Below are 6,381 nucleotides of genomic sequence, written 5' to 3' on the forward strand. Positions count from 1 at the left end.
CCAATCCCTACAGTCTCAGAGGAGCCTCATACATGAGAGGATCTGCTGAAAAAAACATTATGTGGGTTTTGTGACAGAAATATCCAGGCCTGCACAGAGTCAGGAATGTGTGACCTCCCCCATCTCCATGTTCTGGAAATCATGCCTACTAACTGCCTCTGGTGCCATAGAAGCTCATTAATGTCATGATTCAGAGGCTCACAAATATTCCTCTAAAGAGGAGGGAGCAAAATGCTGCAGAGATGCCTCTAGACCCAAAGTCACCATCCAGTTAAAATTTTAACTCTAACTGTATCACCCTAGTTAAATTCCTAGAATTTTCGGAGCATGGGCTGCATTCGTGGTCCCGCGACATCTCACACTCTACACCATTGATGTACCAAGAGTAGCACACCACATTTGATGGGGTGTTAAGTAGAAGACAAGCAGTCTTGATTAAACACTTTATTTATATACTAGTATGCACTGCTCAAGCTTTAATAACATATTAGTAATCTCTTACAGAAGCGTTCAATGGCTCCTGGGTAAAATACAACAATCTTCACACACTTTCTTCTAAGGAAAATTTTGGGTCATTTTTAGCAGATTATTCATAGCAAGCAATACAAAATAAATTGTTTAGGTCCTGCTTTGGGGATAGGCTTTGGATATCAGGGTGAAAAACTTCTAAATACTGTGGTGGGAAGCTGTAATGGTGGCGGGGTTGGATTGGAATATTGAATGTAATAAACTATTGTGAACAACGTTATAAAAATTAAATTAAGGGCTGGAGCGATAGCACAGCGGGTACGGTATTTGTCTTGCATGCGGCCTACCTGGGTTCGATTCCCAGCATCCCATATGGTTCCCCAAGCACCGCCAGGAGTAATTCCTGAGTGCATGAGCCAGAAGTAACCCCTGTACATCGCTGGATGTGACCCAAAAAGCCAAATATAAATAAAACCATTTAAAAATTTAAATTAATGTAAAGACAAAAGTAACATCAGGATATACTAATACAAAAATCAGGATATACTAAATGCAAAGAACAGAGAAGAACACATGAATGAATAAAATAAAAAAGAATATTTTTTTCTCCTAAAACAAGGTGAATGATGAAATAATACTAAAATTGGGAGTTTCCCACAAACCAAAACCACAGACATGCCTGCAGGCAGAGCCCATCGCCCCAGCACTGAGCCGCACAGAGACACTTCTTCCCCCACATTTTACTTAAATACTGTGGTTTTCAGAGTTGCTCATAAAAATTTGTGCATGCATTCAATATTCCAACCCCAACCCCACCAACACTGTCACCTTCTCTCCACCATTGTCTCCATTTTCCCAACCACCCCCCAAGCCTGTCCCCACAGCAGGCCCAGACTCATTTAATTTTTATTGCTTGTTACTCACAAATGACTATCAGAAAGATCAAAAGAATTACCTTAGAAGAAAATTAGTGAAAATTTTTGTATCTCACCATGAGGATATTAAGTCCTAGTCTGAGGGTCTACTAAAATGTTCTTGCAAGTTAAGCTCCAGTGTTAACGCTATTGTTAGTCGAGATTAGTTGGATTCTCATGATCCGCCATCCCCTCTGTGTGCTCCTGCTGGAGTGTCAGTGTTGTAGGGTAGGAGATGTCATGCGGCCTCGACTGTGGCCACTCACCCAGAAAAACGCAGTTTTTAACTAGTCAGTCCAGCAGGAGTTAAATTTTGACTGCTGAGTTCACCTGGCGGCAGGGGTGGTTCTTGGGCGTAACTCCTGGGACTTCTGGAAGTACAGGGAGGTGTGTGCGGGTCGCCCATCCCGACTGTGAGGAGGCCAGGAGCTCTCAGCCTCAGGGGCCTGAAAACCGGAGACTTCGGGGTGAAGGTCACCTCACAGAGTCTTAACCTGCCCAGACCTCAGGCACACGGGTCCCAGGGGCTGACACCTCAGGCTTTCTCTGAACCTGGATGGGCGACACCCCCACCCCACCGCCATGACCTTCTGGAAGCCCCGGCAACCACACCCATGAGCCACCTCAGTCACCATGTTGGCGCAGCTACCGGAGCCACCTCCGCCGTTCCCAGCCCTCGGCCCTCCCGCCTGCCCCACCCGCTCCCAGTGCCCAGTGCAGGCTCCCTGACTGTCCAGCACCATCCCCGCTTTCCTTCTTGCATTCCGTCCCTTCCTTTCAGGGCCCTTGCCACCCTCTGGGGACAGAAAGGAGGGAGGAGTGAAAGTTGGTCTCTGCACTGCCCCCGCTGCTACCGCCGACCCCACCCCGGGGTGCTCACTGTCCACCTGACACCTGCTGGGGGGTCAGGAGCTCTGCCCTGGGCGGATCCCTGTGCAGCACCCACAGCTCACCCTTTCTGGGCCCACTGCTCTCAGACCTTCCCACACTCCACAGGTCCAAGACACTCCATGAAAAGGGGGGTGAGGACAGTGGGACCCCGTGCAGGGCCCCCTCTCCCAGCCCAAGTCCGACTCACCTGAGAGGCCACAGAGGAGAAGTAGGAGTGCAAGTTGCTGCATCCTCTTTCCTAGGGCTAGGGTGTGGGCACAGCCTGCGGGACACACGGAGCCCCTCGCCTTCCCTCCTTCCTCTCTCTCTCTCTCTCTCTCTCTCTCTCTCTGTTTCTCTCACACTCGCTTGTGCTTCCGGCTCAGCCACTCCCTGCCCCTGAAGTGTCAGAGCAGGTGTCTGGGGCGGGGGTGCGGAAGGAGCAAGGCCAGACCAGGATCCACTTTTCAGAAGTGGCCCCTGTGGAGCATTCTCGGATCCCAGAGTGAGATCTCAGGGCTCGCACTGAGGCTGGGGGATTTGCAGACCCTCCTTTCTGTTCAGTTGTCCCTGATGAGGGGCTGGGGATGCTGCCATGGTGGGCCCTGCACAGTGCCCTACATACTAGGTCCAGGGGAGCCCATGTTTGGTGTTGGCTTTTGTGTTGTCTTTGCTTTTGGCCACACCTGGCAATGCTCAGGGTTATTCCAGCTCTGAACCCAGGGATCACTCCTGGCAAGCAGCACACATGTGCTGACAGTGTGTGAGTATGCCTAGCGCTCATGCATGCATGCATGCGTCTGTGTGTGTGCGTGTGTCTGCAAGGCCTCTGCACATGCAGCCACTGCCGATGCAGAAGAACAGCCTGAACCTGGGGGTGTAGCCAAAGAGAAGGAGCTCACGGTCACCTCACAGGTTCAGCTCAGTCCAAGGGAGCTTATCCCCTGGGCTTCACCCTGCTCCCATCTGCTATAATGGCCATGACAGGAAACAAAGGGTTATGGTGTATGCACGCATGTATGTCTGTACCTGTGTGATGTGTTTGCATAAGTAGGCACGTACATTATGTGTATGCAGGAGTGTGTGGTTAGGGCATGTAGTGCAAGTGTGTCTGCATATTTTTATGCAGGTGTATGTATGTATACTGCTGTTTATAATCAGTTGTGTGATGCAGGTGCATGTGTGTGCAGGTGTGTGTACAAGTCTGTGAGTGTACAAGTGTGGATTGTGCAGGATTGTGCATGCATGTGCGTTTACAGGTGTGTGTGTTTATAGATACGTGTGTGTGTGCAGGATTGTGAACTGGCATGTGTACACTTAGCTGGAACTCCTTCCCAACCCCCAGGCCCCCCTCCGGCGCACACATCACCCTCTCTCTGCTCCCTCGCAGACCTTCCTGGTGGGCAACAGTGGCGTGGGGAAGTCCTCGCTGCTGGTGCAGTTCGACCAGGGCAAGTTCCTCCCGGGCTCCTTCTTGGCCACCGTGGGCATCAGCTTCATGGTAAGTGCCATCAGCTGGGCCGCGTGGATCCAAGGCTCTGCCGGTTCCACGCGCCTGGGGGTCCTTCAGGGAATTTCGGACAAAGGCCACCTGCCAGGACAGTGGGCTGTGGGGAAGAGAGGAGGGACTGGGGATCTCCAGAACCTTCACGCAAGGCCTGTGTCAGCAGGTAAACCGAGGTCATGATCACTCGGGATAAAGAGGATGTCTTGAGCAGGCCGGTGGCAGGAGCTGTGCCCTCAGGGCACCCGCATCCAGGACAGTCACCCCCCCCCTCCTGCTCCCCCATCTCCTGGGGCTCCCCCTGGCTGAACACGACTGAAACCTCCTGGATATCAGAGCCGTGTCCACGCAGGCTGCTCAGGGCCGTGTCCAGGGGAGGAGCCCGAGAGTCTGAGGCCGGCAGAACATTCTAGACACAGCCTTCAGCTGTGCCATCCGGACTGTCCAGGGACCAGCTCCATTTCAGCCCGTGCCCGGACCCAGCTGAGAGGAAGCTCCTGGCAGGATATTCCCCACCTGCAGACACAGCCCAGAGCCCTCCTGGGCCCGGCCCCTGCCCTGGCCTTTCCCTGCTCTCTGCAGCCTGGCCCTGGGGAGGGGCCCATCACCCAAGGCCCTCCAACGGCCCACTGGAGCCTCCTAAGGCTGGGGGTTGAGCGAGGGCCATAGTCACGTCCGGTCTTAGCAAGCACCACGTCAGGCCCCACTTGGGGACAGGGCAGAGCTGTGACGGGGGAAACGGAAAAGGGGGCGACAGGATCCGGGCGAGAAAGGCGAGGATTCAGAATGACTGGGCTCCCCGGGTAGCAGAGAGGGGAGCCTGTCAGGCGAGGGCGGGGCCTAGAATCTGGCCCCCAGAGCTGGTCCCGAGGCCCCAGGCAGGAGTAGGGCTGGGAGGTGGAGGGGCAGTGTGGCTCAGGGTCCTCAGCCCAGGACCCCCCGGCCGGAGTGAGCTCTCCTCACACCTCTAGCCTGTCAGAGCTAGAGTGAGGTGTGGGGGTGGGTATAATCCTCAGGCTCACAGTGCACGGATGGGGGTGGGGCCCCATTTCCATGCTGGCTTGTGGCCAGAGGCCCCAGACTGCCCTGGTGGGGCCCCACCCTTGGGGAGGGCCCTCAGCCCCAGACTGTGGCTCCTATGGACCCAGCTCACAGACTGAGGAGGCTGAGGGGAGCGTCACCCCCTCGCCTCCGGAATGCCTTCACCCAACAACCCCCGACCCAGCCTTCTGGGAGACGTGATTTTGGCCCAGGGCTCCCAGCACCCCTCAGCCGCTTCCTCAGCCTGGCGCTCTGTGGGTGGAGGAGTCTGTTGGGTGCCGGCACCCCGGGGCTCACACAGTCACCGTGCCGGTCAGCCTCTCCCCGCTCAGGTCTCCCCGCTGCTTCCTGCCTCGCTTTCCCCAGGTCTCGCTCACACAGGGCTGCCAAGGACCCAGGTCAGCGCCTCTGGCCCACACTCTGTCACCTCTCCAGGTGCTCTGTCGCCTCCTCCCCGAGCCCTTGCGCTGCTGACACAGGTGTGGGGCGGGTCCCCACTCAGGAAGGCCTGTCAGCCCCGGGAAGCTGGGCTGAGGGGCAGATGCTGGGGGCCGGGTCTGCGTCTCCACAGGAATCAGTCCCTGGAGCACAGTTTGGGAAACAGGCGCTTCAGGCTCAGACACTCCCTCACCCCTTTTGGCAGTCGCCCCTCCACACCCACCTGCCCTCGCTGGTGCCCCTGCCCTGAGGTTCCTTCCCTCCATGGGGAGCCCCCCCACACCTCCCCAATGTCCCACAGGCCCCAGCAAGGGAAGCTGCAGGGTCGGGGGCCCAGTACAGCGGGGTCTCAGGGCCTGAGAATTGGGCATCCGGACTGGGTGATGCGAGGTCGGGAGACATGTCTGAGGGGAACGTGTGTGACAAGCATGTGCCTGAGGGGAACGCATGTGAGGAGAGCGTCTGAGGCACTGTGTGCGTGTGTGTGTGTGTGTGAGTGTGTGTGTGTGTGTAGTGTTTGTGGGGTGAGTTGTGTCCCTGGGCATGATTTCAGGAGTTTGAACTTTGCTGGTTCATGAGGTCTGTTTGATTGACACAGGACACAAAATTATATTTGTGCTATGATTTCAGGTTCAAGTTTGGCATGAGGCATGTATGTGTGTGGTGTTACTGGAGTGCGTGTTTGTTTATCTTACGGTGTGAGATGTGTGTTGTATGATGAATGTGGTGTCAGGAGATCGTGGCCTGTTGTGAGGAGTGTCCACATGAGATGCAGTGTGAGGGGTATTTGTGTGTGTGTGTGTGAGATGAGTTTTGTGTAGTGTCAGTCCAGTCGCCGGACCACAGTTTGGGAAACAGGCGCTTCAGGCTCAGACGCTCCCTCGTCCACTTTCAGAATCGCCCTCCACACCCCACCCATGGCGCCCCTCGTCTGAGGCTCTTTCCCATCATGTGGAGCCCCTCACACCTCCCCAATCACTCACAGAACCCTGCAAGGGAAGTTGGGGGCCGGGGGTCCAGTCCAGTGGGGTCTCAGGGCCTGAGCTTTGGGATATCTGCACTGGGTGAGGAGAGGTCGGGGACACATCTGAGGGGAACGTGTGTGAGGAGCATGTGTTTGAGGGACATGCGTGTGAGGAGAGCATC

The sequence above is a fragment of the Sorex araneus genome, chromosome 3 (genome assembly GCF_027595985.1).
Source record: "Sorex araneus isolate mSorAra2 chromosome 3, mSorAra2.pri, whole genome shotgun sequence".
Taxonomy (NCBI): Eukaryota; Metazoa; Chordata; class Mammalia; order Eulipotyphla; family Soricidae; genus Sorex; species Sorex araneus.